Source organism: Cimex lectularius, unplaced genomic scaffold (assembly GCF_000648675.2).
Source record: "Cimex lectularius strain Harlan isolate CLEC.00 unplaced genomic scaffold, Clec_2.1 scaffold105, whole genome shotgun sequence".
In the NCBI taxonomy this organism is placed as follows: domain Eukaryota; kingdom Metazoa; phylum Arthropoda; class Insecta; order Hemiptera; family Cimicidae; genus Cimex; species Cimex lectularius.
The window spans coordinates 1,039,385-1,055,726 of record NW_019394178.1 but is presented as its reverse complement, the minus strand read 5'-3'; the positions used below and the strand labels follow the sequence as shown (position 1 = coordinate 1,055,726).

Below are 16,342 nucleotides of genomic sequence, written 5' to 3'. Positions count from 1 at the left end.
TGCGTTATACTTGTTACATAATGCTTCCCGTGAAAAACTTACAACTAAATTTATGTTAATGTAATTAATGCTTTTACCGAATTGTCCCGGCAGGTATAATGAAGGGCGGCTTAATTTAAGTGAAATCTGGCCACACTGTATGACGGAAATTTACATTATTGAACGACATTATTAACAAAAAGTATTATGAAAAACTTTAACAACACAGCCTCGCCACAAGTGTACTATAAAATTAATCTAGGTTAAAATGTTATAAGCGAAAAAAAACTTGCGTTTTTCAATTTCACATGATAATAATTGCGTATCACTATTTTAAAAATTTAAAGTTTGGAAGCATATTTTGGCAATCAATAAAAATAAAATAAATAAAAGGGGTTTGGTTGTAATATTATTATTTTGGTACATCTTCCAGTTTTTAATAAGAACATTAGAATTATTCTATAATATATATTCTCTCTCTCTCTCTCTCTCTCTCTCTCTCTCTCTCTCCCTCTCTCTCTTACTACTTCTTAGTGTCCCTCTGTCTCTCTCTCTTTCTCTCTCACACTCAAACCTTCTCTCTCTCTCACTCTCTCTTCTGCTTTTCTCTCACTTTCTCTTTCTTACTCTCTCTTTCTCTTCCTCTCGCTTTCTCTTGCTCTCTACTTTCTCTCGCTCACTCTTTCGCTTTCCCTCTCGCTCTTTTTTACCTCTCTCTCTCTCTCTCACCCACTCTCTCTGTCCCTACAATTCTTTAAAAAATTCCTTTTCTAATATCAAACATTTTGTTTACTAAAATCAAATGAAAATTAGAGGACTCGTTTTTCTCTAAGCGTCCGAGTGCGTATCCTCCTGAAACTGAAACAAAAACAAATAAGTTACAACATACAAAAATAATTGCATCTTTTTACGTTCTAGCTCGTTTTCTCTCTCTCTCTCTCTCTCTCTCTCTCTCTCTCTCTCTCTCTCTCTCCTCTCTCTCTCACCCACCCACTTACACACCCACTCACTTTGTCTCTCCCTATAATCCTTTTTCGCTCTTTCTTTCTCTCTTGTTTGCCTATCAGAGTGTACTATCGGCTTGTCTTTAGTTCTGTATTGACCAGTTCATTTTTCCAGTTTTATCTTCATGTGTTATTATTAATAATTAATTATTAAGCTATATATCTGTAAATGTTTTTTTTCTCTCTCTCTCTCTCTCGCTCTCTTTCTCCCTATTTCGCTCGCTCTCTCTCTCTCTCTCTCATTATGATAACGCATCAAATACTTGTTCTAAAAAATATATTTGTATATGTAAAAAATATACTTGTTATCACCTTTATCTGTTTTACCAGCTTGTCAATCATTCTTCAATTTACTTCTGTATCGAACAGTTTTATCTTATTTTATGTAATTAAATATTAATTCCTATATCTATAAATGTATTCTCTCTCTCTCTCTCTCTCTCTCTCTCTCTCTCATATCTAATAATGTATCTCTTTCTTTCCCTTTATCTATCTATGTATCTTTACAGTTTTCTATTCTCAACCACTTTTCCATTTATCTCTGATTATCTATTTATTTGATTATTTATCTTTCTGTTCACGTATAGTAGAGCATTTTATCTAGATATATGCACGATATTGTTATTTCATATTCTAATTTGCAAATTTATTTTCCTTCAACTTCATTTTATCGATTAGTTGTTCTGTCGATTATTGTTCAAATTCCATTTTCATTTAAAAAATAGACAGATAATGAAATGTGTCTAGTTTCAAAGTTGTACAATTCAAAAAATTAAAATTTAAGTTCAAGCAATGCAATTTTATGTTTACGGTTTTGCACCAAATGTACTAAAGGCTTAATGCATACTTGTTTTGACGGCCGTGCAATAATTCTGACTTGTGAATGGAATGAGATAAACAATGAACAAATGAGGAGTTATTTATAAATTGTCATCATGTTTTACTGATGTCTAATGGAAATGTTGTCGGTTAAAAGCATTCGCTGGTTCGCCTCAAAATTACCTGTTAATATTTGACACCAGGTCCTGTTGATTTATCCATGAGGCCTTTCCCGATAACCCAGAGGATAAAAATCTAAGAGGGGATAGCATTTCTATCCGGGTTAGTAAAATATGCAGTCTCACTGCTTGTAAATTGTGCAACGCTCTTGGGATCTCATCCTGGGTTGTGATATTATTTAAAAGGACACTTTTAATAAATATAGATGTGGAGGTGTCGTTATACGTACGTGCATATTGGTAGTTTTAACACCTAGATTTCACCTGGGATTTGTTTTTTCTATTCAAGTACTTTCTTATAACTTGTATGACATATATCAATTTATATTAGGCATCTATTATTTTGTCAAATTATGATGCTTTGTTACAGAGCGCAGGTGTGAGGTTTTAAAATCAATAAAGAATTAGAAAAAATACAACTTTTAAACTTTTATAAAAGCTTTTTGCTGTACCATCTAATATTCCGAATTAGACACGGCTTTTGGAAACGGACTGGCACCGATATTTCAGTTTTCGTTGGCACATCATCTCGAATATGTGTTGCGGTTTCTAAAATGCCCTGAAGGTAGACTTACGCGGTTTCTTTCAAATAAAATTTTGTAAAAAAAAATTATGGTATAAACAGTGGGAGGAACTGGAGAGAAAATCGGGGCAATCCCTTACGCATATTCTGTCAAGTACAGAATCGATTAAAGAAAACCGCCGCTTGATTTAAAACATTTTACGCTTTGTTCAGACGGCTCACGAACAGGAACTACTAAAACCTACTAAACTATAAGGTTTAGAGCCCCCCTCCCATTCGAAAGATTGTTCTAATAGAGAGTAAAATATTTATATACAGGGTGAATTGCTACTCGTGCTACAAACTTCTCCAGTAGATTCTTCACCCTAAAATGAACAAAAAAGTTCATATTGTCCATGGTCCGATTCTCAACCATTTCAGAGTAATTTCGCTTTTTATCGATTTTGAAAGATATCACGTCCTGGCGTCGGAAAATCGTGATATCTTTTAATCTAAACATTTCTCTTAAAATCTATAAGCACCGTTGAAATCCCCGTTAATTTTTAGAGAGAATCAAAATCATAATTCCATTGAAATTTTTTAATTTAATTTAATGCCCATTTAGTATGTAATGCTTAAGAAGTTTACAAACAGCTAGAAGGTCAAGGAAGAAAGACCCAAACGTTTTGCCACCTTCATCTTCTTATTGAAAAATTAACGGGGATTTCAACGGTGCTTATAGATTTTAAGAGAAATGTTTAGATTAAAAGATATCACGATTTTCCGACGCCAGGACGTGATATCTTTCAAAATCGATAAAAAGCGAAATTACTCTGAAATGGTTGAGAATCGGACCATGGTCAATATGAACTTTTTTGTTCATTTTAGGGTCAAGAATCTACTGGTGAAGTTTGTAGCACGAGTAGCAAGTCACTCTCAAACATTAGCAATCCTTGAACCACCATTTTTTCTCTTTTTGTCATCAACATCTTGGTCTCACAACCACTAAATAAGAAAATGACGAGTGCGTTGGAAGCGTTATTAAATCAGGTAGTTTTCCTCAAATTTGCTGCCTTCTGAGACTAAAATTAGAAACTCTGGATTACTTTATACACTTTCCGATTTACACAATTTTCCACTCTTTTTGTAGTTCTGGCTGAAATAAAACACAAAAAATTAGCCCAAACATTTTGCCACCGTCATCTTCTTATTGAAAAATTAACGGGAATTTCAACGGTGCTATTAGATTTTCAGAGAAATGTTTAGATTAAAAGATATCACGATTTTCCGACGCCAGGACGTGATATCTTTCAAAATCGATAAAAAGCGAAATTACTCTGAAATGGTTGAGAATCGGACCATGGACAATATGAACTTTTTTGTTCATTTTAGGGTGAAGAATCTACTGGAGAAGTTTGTAGCACGAGTAGCAATTCACCCTGTATATATAATAAAAATAGTTTAAACTTAAATTGCAAACCCTGCCTGCATAAATAAAATGCTCTATGTGTAATATGAGCACACCGCAAAACCATTAACACTTCCGAGCCGAGTGTAGGTGTTGGAGGAGTTGAGGGGTGATGTATGCGGCTTGAAACAATTATCCCGTGAAAGTGTTATTTACATTTTGAAATGTAAGGATTGAAACCAATTGTTTAAATATCTGATGAACGCTTTAAAACGCAGGAAATTTATCGTAACAGAATTCAACTACGTATAAATAATATAAAAAATAAGAACAACATTTAACCTTGTACATATAATGTTATACTGTGTTTCTTTTTATCATAACTACTATGTTGTTAACGGATTGTTAGATAATTTTTTTACTTGTTTGGAGAAAAGGTTTTGCTAGTGCATTAAAAACTATAGTGATTTTATCTGCAAGTTAAAAATAAAGTATATTACGAATTTATAATATTTATCGTTTTCCTTTGTTATTTATGTACGATGTATTTGCCATTTACACTGGTGACCAAAATAAACGCACCACCCTTACTTAAATTTTAATGTTTTCAGGTTTATTCGTATTTTGCATACCAAAAATAGGTTCGGCTGTAAGGCATTTAAAAAGATTGCGTACTTCTATAAAAAAATATTGAACAAAGAAAAAAAAAAACTTTTGTCTCCTTCAATACCCCGACGATTTCCACCACTGGCATGAACACGTCCGTTAAATGTTTTTGCATTCCTTAGAAAAGATTTCTGAAAAAGTCCTGAGAAATTCTTTCCCATTCGTCAAATATCAGCCGTTTCTAAAGCCAGAAACACACTTACCCGATGCTACGCCATGCGACGCTGCCCTATGCTACCCGACGCAAATCCAAACTCCGATTTTCCATAAGGTTGCATTACCCCCGTGCACATCTACCCGATGCTACCCGACGCAAATCCAAACTCCGATTTTCCATAAGGTTGCCCGTGCACATCAACCCGATGCTATACCACGCTAACCTACCCGACGCTCTGCGATCCCCACTGTCCAGATTTTCGTCCGGTCGCATCGAGTACAGTCGAAGACAAAAGAACCGGACACTCATATTTTTATTCAAACTACAAGTATTATTGTCGTTATATTAATTACAACATACTTATTTTAATATAAACCAAATTAACTGTGATTAAAAAATAATTAGTTTTTATTTAAAAAATTAATTTTAATGGTTTGGTAGAAAATTAATCAAAACACCGGAATACGATTTTTTGATATAATGAATTTAACTAACAATTTATTGTACTCGCTTCGGCGGTACATATACTAAAATTGGAACAATTTATTACACGGTTTTGCTCATAAAATTTAATTAACAATTTATTTCATAGTTTTGCTCGTAAAATTACACCATTTTGTAATGTCGGGTAGCATCAGAACAGGACACTCATATTTTTTGTAGTTTATTTCAAACTAAGTACATGTAATTTTGTCGTTATATTAATTACAACATGTTATTTTAATGTAAACCAAATTAAACGAGATCAAAAATGCATAAGTTTTTATAAACATTGTTTAATTATGATGGTTAGGAGTAACTTTATTTAAAACAATTAAGTTTAACAAACAATTTATTAGATGGTTGTGCTCATAAAATTTAACTAACAATTTATTACAAGGTTTTGCTCAAAATAGTGCATTAAGAACAAAAGATGCGTTGCGATTGTGATAGTGATTATTGTGATAAACGCTGTGGACTGTACGCGACGTGTGCTTGCGTCGGATAGATGTGCACACCCCACCAAAACGTGGCAAGGCGTCGGGTAGCATCGGGTAGCGTCGCATGGCGTAGCATCGGGTAAGTGTGTTCCTGGCTTAACTCTTCTAGGGTGTTACCTAACTGCCTAGGGGCGGACCTGGGTTTCGCCATCGAGCTAGTATCTTAATAAATTCACTAGTTTTCTTGGTCCGCTTGACCAATTAATATCTTTCAATTAATTAAGGTTTTTAGTTGAGATAAAAAAGTCAGTGTCACGAGCGGGGAAAACTAGTGAATTTAATAAGTTAAAATGAAGTATACCTTCTCTCTCCATGGCCATTCATTTGTCAAATAGATTACACGACATTTGAAAAATGGCAAAAAGGAGGGAATATTAAAAAAAGGTGGGATTCACATGGGAAGTTAGTGTCCGTGTGGATCGAGGTCACGATAGCTCAAGTGATAGAGCTGCGGCGTATCTAGCCGAAGATCGTGGGTTCGAATCCCGCTCGTGACACTGACTTTTTTATCTAAACTAAAAACCTTAATTAATTGAAAGATATTCTAGTAGCTTAAGTTGATCCCAGATGTGTTCGATTAGGTCCAAATTGAACTGGTCACACCAGGCACTCATTTCCAACCTCATTCACGTAGTAATCCACAGTACGTGCTCTTTGGGGTCTGGTATTATCCTGAATTAGCAATATCACCTATGTGGGGGTAAATGACAGTTCTTCGATTATGTCTTGTAAGTACACCTAGTCAAGTTAGATATTTTTCTTGCGCAACAACCAATTCGGTGCGCGCGTCTAAGTAAATGCCACCCAGAACATGAACTATCCACCGTGAAATGCCACCTGAGGAACAATACAACATGAGGCGTACCTTTCTCCAGAGCGTCTCCATATGAAATTAAAGCCATGTGAATAATTGAATCCAACTATCACCTCATCTCGAGAACTCGTCCCCAACCTTCCCCAGTTTCTCGTGCGAATTGAAGCCAGTCCATTCTGAACTGTAATAAGAGGGCGACGAACCGGGTCACGGGCCTTGAGGTTATTTTCATTGAGCCTTCTTACAATGTTGGAGGAAATCGAAACATTTCGGACTGGTCCTGTCTGATTTCCCGGTGGTCATCCACACCGTCCGCGTGATGCGTTGGACAGGAGGATGGGGTCGTGCGGTGACGTGCAACTTATAACCTATCCCGCCCCCGCAGGCTTTTGCCTTCCCGTGGCGCCACTGTTAAGGTCTCTTCGGAGACTGAACAAAAAGAGACCTGCAAATCTCACGTGTCGATGGATGGGGTGTAGCAAATACGCGGCTGTTGGGTCGCTCGTGCCTTGAAGGGTCTCGTAAGAGATGCCGAAGAGGTTCGGGTGGTCCTGGCGGTCGTTTGTGACACTGGCTTGTGTGATGTGCGTCTGCTCCTTGGAGGATCTTATTNAGGTGCGGACGTTAAAGATCCTCTTGTCTTGTTGACGATGAGTAAATCGGGAAGCAATATGTCTGATTTCCCGTTATGCTGCGGTTTCGTATAGCCTGATGACGAATGACTCTATCGTGTCTCTCGTCTGAAGACCTAGGTCGAAGCTTTCTGGCCTTCTAGTCTGAAACTCTGTTTTTCTTCTACAGAACCCTTCCTATTGTAGAATGATTTACACTCAATCTCCAAGAGAGTTCGCGTTGGCTGTACCCTCCCACTAATAATGTTATGACTCTGACACTGTCATAATCACTCAAATGCCTGACTGAAGTAATTGAAAACGGTTTAAGAATAAGAATAAAATCAAATGAAATTAACGAAGGAAAAAATTAAGTGAACGCGATCTTTAGGAGTATCAGAATGGAATGGCATATTGCTACTGTTTGTGCAAAAGGGATTAATCAGTACAGAAGTAAACAAAGGAAGTAAACAAAGCATTATTAACTGTTTACTTTGACTACGATTGCTTCTAATTACCTGTAACTAATGTAGAAAGATAATGGCTTAAATTTTAAACTAAATAAATTGAACAGTGCGTTAAATTCGTCTGTCCGTGTATTGGATGAAACTGCCAACCTTGGAGACGGACTATTCCTTCCCTATTAGGGAATTTAAAAACTTAAATTTAATTGAAGTTTATAAATTTAATTGTATAAAACAACTTTATTATTTATTGTTATGTCAAATTATGATAAAGATCAGTTAGGTTTTGAACAAACCATTCAATAAGCGTTTTGTCTGAGAAGTTAAGACATGTTAAACAGCTTCAGATTTTAAACTGTTTTACGTGAGCGAGACGAAAATAAACATTGGAAATAATTCACAGGGGGCGAACGGTAAATCGATTTGTAAGCTGTGTGAGCAATTAACTTACTTTTGTTTATGTCCCTTTGCAAACGCTAAGCCCCACGGTTTTTCTTTTTATCGCTGATCGCATTGGAAAATTTTATAATTACGCGGTTCAGAATTCAAAACCTCTTGTTAGGAAGTTATATAATTTGAAATTTTATAACCAATCACTCTTTTACGTTAGGATTTCAATTTAATTATAAATGTTTTTTTTTTGTAAAAATTTTCTTCTACTTTCACATGATAACAGTTAAATCCTAGCATGAAAAATACGAAATTCGTAGGTTCATTTCTAAAAGCCCTGGTTGAACGTAGGGATATCAGATAAAGCAGAAATTATTTGTGAGGTTGTCAAAATTAGTCAAAGTACCTAAATCAATTTAACAGTTTAAAAATGCATTATAACACAGTGATCGGTGATTTCTTAAATTTATGTTTTTCAGCATCTGATGCAATAAGATTGCGTATAAATTTTCAAAATAGTGTTGAAAAATCCTCGTGTTCTTTCGTTATAATAAATATTTTGGGATGTCCGAGTTAAAATTAAATTGTAATTTTACAAAAAATAACAGTGTAAGGGGAATTTTTCTAGGATATTACCACCCTCTGTGATAATAGGGGTAATTAAGTTCTTTCAATTTTTTAAATTAGCGTTTATATAGGCCCTGCGTAAACTTTGATGTTTAATTTAAGGTTTTTATTTTAAGGAATTTCATAAAGCTAGTATAATGAAACGAAAATATTATGTGGTGGGAAGATGGTTAATAAAATTTTCCTGGTGCAAGCCAGTTATGAAAAAAAGTAAAATAACGTTACTGAAGAACAATTTTTTCAACTTTCATCCCTGCTTAAAATTGTTGAAATATTAAATTTGACATGTCCAATACACTTTTTTTTCATTCTGCCTCCTATTAATCAAAAATATATTGAAAGAAATAGTTCATTTTAGGTCTGTTTTATATTTAATATACTTAAAGGGCGTGAAAAAACGGATGGAAATTGGCCAAACCGCACAAAGAAAATCCATGCTATACTTGACAAAAACTACGAGCAATTCAGCAACCATTGTATATTTCAATGTATAAAAAGCAAATAATAACTACAATCACAAACAGGCAAAAAAAAACTTTTATGAACATAAATAAAGGCTCTCACTATGAAAGGTGATCCTGGTTTTGCCTTTTTCCTTTTTATAAAAAATAATTGTTTACTTAGATATATTTAGAAAGGTTTCAATAGTCGTTTTTTCGTCGCCGGAACTCTCGTTACGAGTCAGACATGACGTCTTATGCTTTTATGCGCTATAACGGGAAATCTGCGCGCAACATTGTCTTTTATTGACGTCGTAATCTTTTGCAGAAGTGTTTTCAGGTTTGTAGGTTTTTCTATGTTGTGTATACTCGTTTTCACTTTTTCCTCGAAAACGAACGAAACACTGGCTAAATCAGGCAGGGCCAACATACGACCCGCGTAATGAATTTGTGACCCGGGAACAAGTTTTCAATATAAGTTCTAGTAATTAATCGAATGAATTCTCGATACTTCTATATATTTTTAAAAAAGATCCCGTTATGTAGAATTAAATACTCGATATGATCTGTTTGATGTTCAAGCGACATTGCCAGGTGGCGTAAGTTGAGATGTAAAAGATATGGCTCAGTTGTTAATTTAATCAGATTTATCAGAGAAGATTTTCAATTTAAGGAAGAACTTTTATCATTTGTTTCAATCAAAGGCACAACAAAGAGAGAAGATCTTTTCGTAGAGACTGAAAAGTGTTTTTTGGAGTACACTGTTGACTGGAAAAAAAATGGTGAATGTTCCGACAAATGGATCATCAAAAATGATCGGGGAAAAAATTGGGCTCATCAAACGCATTGAAGATAAAATTTTCGAAATAAATTCAAATCATAAAAATATACCCACACACTGCATTATTCATCAACACGCATTATGCAAAAATATTTTAAAAATCGATCATGTTACAAATGGGAGATTAGTGAATTTCCTACGATCAAAAGGATTAAATCACAGGTAATTTCTTGATCTCCTTGAAGGACTAAATACCAATCAATTAGCCGTTGTTTAAGTTTTGGAAAGGTTTTAAGACGTGTGTGGGACCTTCGAGAGGAAATATTTAAATGCTTAAAATGATGGTTTTCTTGAATTATTAGATCCGAATTGGATTTGTGATTAAGCATTTTCTTTGGATATTCTCAAACATTTAAACGTATTCAACACAAGTTTACAAGGGCAAAATTCATTGGCCCATGATTTATGACAGAAATTAAGGGCTTTTAAAATAAAGCTTAGCCTTTTTTCTCAAAATCTGGCTGAAAGCAAGTTTGATCATTTTCCAACGTTACAGACCATATCTTTAAGTATTTTAAAAGAAAGGTTCAACATTTGGTAAAAATATCCTTGCACTAATGACAAATTTCGAGATTAGATTGTTTAAAAAAAATGATAAAATTTTATCTATTATCCGGAATCCATTTTCTGTACAAGTGGTGACGTTCCTTTTTTATATACAATTAGAAATAATTAATTTACAATGTAATGAATTTTTACAAATAGAGCGAGAAAATTTGTGAAATTTTTTATAAGCAATTGAATAATGAAAAATATGGAAATTTAAAAATCGTATTTAGTAATCTTTAACTCAACTTATATTTTTGTGATCAAACCTTTCTTTTTAATCTAAATAAAAATACAAGATCAAGACTAAATGACTTACATTTGGAGGCGGTATTAAGTATACCTACTACAAGTATAGAACCAAATATTAAAAAATAATAAGCGATAAGTTCAACAACGTGTCGCATTAGTTATAATTAAATCGATTAGGTTTCGTGGTTCGATTGACCAATTAATTTCTTTGCAATTAATTAATCTTTAAGTAAGGTATTGGTCGAGATAAAAAAGTCGGAGTCACGAGCGGGATTCGAACCCAAGACTTAGCCTTTTTGACGCTATGAACCCAAGCGCTATCACTTGAGCTATCGTGACTTCGATCCGCTCGGACACCAACTTCCCATCTCAACCTCACCTTTTTGAATTTTTCCCTCCTTTTTGCCATTTTTCAAATGACTTGTAATCTATTTGATTCTCGGCGACAAATGAATGGAATGACAAATGACAAATGGCCACGGAGAGCTTTAGTGAAGTATACTTCATTTAACTTATTAAATCGATTAGGTTTCGTAGTCCGATTGACCAATTAAATTCTTTGGAATTAATCTTTAAGTAAGGTATTGGTCGAGATAAAGATCGTGGGTTCGAATCCCGCTCGTGGCACTGACTTTTTTATCTCGACTAATACCTTACTTAAAGATTAATTAATTAGTTATTATGTTAATATATTGTATTGATTTAGTTACAATTGTTCATAAACAAATTTCATAATAAAATTTTGTTTACTTAAAGAAATAAGTGTTTTGGTTAACATTTTTCAATTTTAAGTGCGAAATTTTTTATTGTTTTCAAGCATCCGTTTACCCAGATATCGCTTTGTAAGTTTTTTACTCTACAGAAAACCAATCACAATTCTTGATACACGTCAGACAGTTGATAATCAGCAAGGAAACTATTTGTTAGCGGATGTATAAGCTTTATAGATCAGGCTAATCGTCGAAATTAATATTTCGTCCGGCAAATAAAATAATTTTCCAATCCGGCCCGGGGGCAAATAGTTGGCCGTGCCTGAACCTAGATCATCTCTTTATAAACATTTATGTCCTTAATGTTTACATTTAATTATTAAGTAAGCCTGCTTTTGATATCGTGGGATTTAAACTTTAGATTTTTTCTCTGCACTTCGGACAAAAAATGTAATTTTTAATTCGTTCAAGTCATGAACGGATTTCGCCTCCTTTTCCAAGATTTGTGGCTCCTGCTCGGTTTCCCCACTGATGACAAGGGGGGATAACTTTGCCGTATTAGTCTAAGAAGCCTCTTTTATTTTTCCTCCTCTCTTTATGGGCCGAGACCTAATCAAGAAGAGTAGGCGAAGTTTTGATGGAAACATGGAATTTCCTTCGCGCATTATAAAGTAGGCGGAGCAGGCGGAGATGAACATTTCAGCGAATTAATAAAAGCACGGTGGCTCAGGGCACTTCCGTGGTTTTGGGGGCTTTCAGAGCAGAATTTCATTCATAGTTTCCATTGAAAACTAAGAGCTTCAATAAAATATTACAAATTATTATCTTTCTTAATATGATTCGATATTGCTTCATCTCCAAATATATCATGAAAGAAGAATGCATGGGGTTCGAATCAGGCCTAAAATGGCGCCTTTTATAAACCCAAAACCCTGAACCGAAAATAAATAATTTAACTAGTTGATTTTTGATGAAATTTCTGTCTCTGAAAAAGTCTCAGACCAAGATATTCTCGTTTACTCAACCTCAATCTTTTTTCGTCGTCAGTTTGTAGGTCTTTCTGTCTCCCTTTTTGTTTTTCTTTCTTATTTATTGCCGATTCGATTTTCTCGTAATCTTATTTATTGCCTTATACTTGTGCCATCAATGTATCATCTCACTACAACCACACATCACTCTGTCAGCTAACAATCAATTTCATCAAAGTGGTAAATTATTTTGCTCTCAATTTGCCCATATCTATTTTTTCTGTTTCCCTCTCGTTCTCTCTTGTTCTATTATCTCAGAATATTGTTTGTCTGTTGTATAACTTTATTTCTTCTCTCCCTCTTCCTTCCATTCTCTCTCTCTCTCTCTCTCTCTCTCTCTCTCTCTCTCGTATCTTTAATAATACATTTTTTCATTATAGAACTAAGTATTTAGCAAAAATGGAATCCTGGTCACGGCAAAAAATTTTTATTATTTCTAATAAAAATCTTATTAACAAATTTAATCCATGTCATCAATGGAAGTTTTGAAACATGGACTGAATGTACAAATTACTCTCTCTTTCTCTCTCTCTCCCCCTCTTTCTATCTCATTCTCCTCTCTCTTTCTCTCTCTCTCTCTCTCTCTCTCTCTCTCTCTCTCTCTCTCTCGTGCTCACTCATCTCTACGTCTATTACTATATAAATCAGCGTGACTGTCTGTATCTGTCTGACTATCAAAATTTGTTCTGTTCTCTCTTCATTATTACTTCCATTTATAGTTTGTTGTGTGTATCTTTAATATTTTATCACAACTACACAACTTTCATTCACTCCCTTACCCTCTTAACTCTCATAATTATATTTCTAGCTGAAAATTTCTTTCCAGCACGATAACAAGTTCAATTTTTTCATTATAGAGCTAAGTATTCAGCACAAATGATCTACTTGTTAAACGTAAAAAACTTTCACCTTCGGCATAGCCGTGATCGTATAGTGGTTAGTACCTTGCGTTGTGGCCGCAATAACCCAGGTTCGAATCCTGGTCACAGCAATTAATTTTTATTATTTCTAATAAAAAGCGTATTAACAAATTTAATCCAATATGACAATGGAAGTTTTGTAACATCGACTGGATGTATAAATTTTCTCTCTCTCTCTCTCTCTCTCTCTCTTTCTCTCTGTCTCCTCTCTCTCTCTCTCTCTCTCTCTCTCTCTCTCTCTCCTCTCTCTCTCTCTCTCTCTCTCTCTCTCTCTCTCTCTTCTCTTCTCTTCTCTCTCACTCTCATTCTCTCCGTCTATTAAATATTTACAGTTTACTTATAACATTTGTTGGTTTCGTTTAAAACGTCCAGAATGATATCTTGCGGTTGACCCTGTGTATTAGCGATCAATGCTCTATATATAACTAGGGCATAGTTTAATGTATCTGTGAAGAAATCGTGGCAGTTATATATCTGAATATAACTGATTTTTCGATTGGTAAACATAATATTTTAACTTAGTTTGTTTTTAATTATTACGAAATTTTAGCATTTTATGTTTAAAAATTCTCCCTATAATTGTTTTTTAAAGTTTTTTGCCTTATATTTTTGATGTCTTTAAAATCTAATAGAAAGGTGAAAATCTCGTGTTGACAGCCTTGTCGTATTGAGATTTTGACGCAGACATTAGGGCCAAGTTATACATGATAAATCGTTCTGCGGTTCGTACGACCGTATTGCATTTCAGATTTATCGTCATTAATGAGCCCCATCAGTATTCATTTTAAGCTACGAAGCATACACAACAAATTGATTTTCCGAGCAGGGCCTGTTTTTCATTGTAACACCTCTAAAATGGTTATCAGTTATTTAGAGTAGTGGGTATCTAGGTTTACTAGTTTTTAGCACACTGATATTTTGTCGAGCAATATTTGAATACGTGATATTCGTATTTTACTATTAGCTCAGATCAACATAAAAATTATTTTATTTCATTTATTGGTTAAATTTTCCCACATCGGCTTTGAAATTTTTATTTTTTATATGAGTTTTGTTGTTAAGAGTATTGGCCCTTTCCGCCTGGATTCGTCAAAGGGTTTAATTCAATTTCTGTAAGATCAATTAACATGGAAAAATAAACTATTTCCGTTGGCACGCTATATCGTTGTTCTTAGAGCTACCTGCCCCTACTGTTTTACACGTCTCATTCTATGGCGTAATGTCGTTGGGTGGCCGTATTCCATTGACATTATGCTGGGCCATTAACTAAACGGGTTGCTATTACAATTTATCACGTTTACCCTCCAAATGTCGAAATTAGTTTTATACGGTATCGTCGCGTTGAAAACAAATGTCAGTTCTTGTATTCTTGGTTATTGGGCAAAATTCTAAATTCATTCTAAAACTACTGCTGAGACAAAAGCACATATTGGTTGCTATGGAATAATATTGATCAAAATCTGCCATTCGCAAAGTTCTTCCTGAGGGCAGTATTTGGTCCAACTTTACTTTTAATGAATAACCAAGCTGCGGTTTATACGGCGGTAAACGCAATTAAAAATTTATCGTATTTTGAAAATGATGAATCGTTAAAATAGTCAAACAATAAGAAAGAAACACATAAATGAGCTTTTAATGAAGCATTGCTAAGCAAATTTTTAATTTCAATGTTGAACGCTAAATTTACGATAACAAAAAAAATTAAGGTATTTTGTACTGTAAAAATAAATAATGAGAAAAAATTTTTAAAAGAGTTATTTCAAGGAACAGTACTAGAGTTATTTCGATAATAAAATACTATTATAATAATATAATAATATTACTAAATAATACAAATATAAATATAAAATTGAATATTGTACGTATTATAATTTTATAGACAAACAATTAATGTTTATATTTTAACAAATCTTCTTTCTTTAAAGCTTAAAATATTCGTAAACAGATCTTCTCTTGGAGTTTCAAAGATATAAAAATAGATATTTTTTGACATGCTTTTAGCATTGGGTGAAGTCTCGTTATTTATAGAATATTGATCGTTAATATAAAAGGGCCAACCGACAAGACTTGATAAACTGTTTTTGTCAAATATTGAAAAACGCACGTTGACGTAAATAAAATGTTTGTCAAGTATTTTTCCATTGATGACGAAAAGGCAGAGCTTAACAACCCGAACAAGAAGGTAATTCTTGGATTAACCAAGACTTATCCTCGATCGAAAATAAAAATTAGATTTTAATAGTAATGTTGATTAAGGAATTAATCTCTACTTATATCAGTAACGAGGGGAGGGAAATGGAACACAACGAAAATCCCAAATTTACTCCTTCTTTTCCATTTTGTATATTTTTCTCTAATTTTTTAAATCAGCCTCACCTTTTTATCTATCTATCTATCTATCTGAATTTAACTCTTATGCTTATCCATCTTATTTCAACTGTAAATGGTCTGACATAAAAGAAAATTACAACAAAAAACAACCCAACACATGCAGCAGTGCAAACTGTTTCAAAGCTTCCCCCTCGAGGGTGTTAAAATATATTTTTACTCTCCTGTGTAAACGGGAAAAATAACCGTTTTGCAGTCCCAAGGGTTGCACTTTTAAACGAGATCTCATAGCGATGTGAATGTTGAGAGAGATTTAGGTCTGTGACATCTGTCAGAAGTATGTATATATAGAAAAAAAATTAAAATGTAATAACTATTTTTATTTGTGGTAATAGAAGTCACAATGTTAATTTTTTTATTTTGTTTCAGGTACGTTATCCAGAATTTCATCATTTCAGTGAGTAGAATTAATTAATAATTAATGTACATTTATGACATAATTGGTAAATAGAATATTTTAAATGATAATTCTTCTAATCTCAGAAGATATAAATTTCGGACTTATCGCGTTTTGGCCAACTCGTTTTGTATAAGGTTCGGATTTTTTTTGGCACGTTTTGGCCAATTTTTCTCTTTCAAGTTAGGCTCGAGAATGCTAAAAGGCCATTGCGGCAATG

The 16,342-nt window shown here is 33.9% G+C and overlaps 2 protein-coding genes and 1 non-coding gene across 5 annotated transcripts in view; 2 read left to right on the top strand and 1 right to left on the bottom strand.

Annotated features, from left to right (window-relative positions):
• LOC112126113 overlaps positions 1 to 16,342 on the top strand; it is a 302,358-nt gene that overhangs the window by 27,960 nt on the left and 258,056 nt on the right. The gene's annotated exons all lie outside the window — the stretch shown is intronic.
• Positions 1 to 16,342, bottom strand: part of LOC106664874 (protein slit) — a 234,670-nt gene that overhangs the window by 26,509 nt on the left and 191,819 nt on the right. The window lies entirely within an intron of this gene.
• Positions 13,337 to 13,408, top strand: Trnah-gug. The gene has a single exon. It is a non-coding gene; the product is annotated as a tRNA-His (tRNA).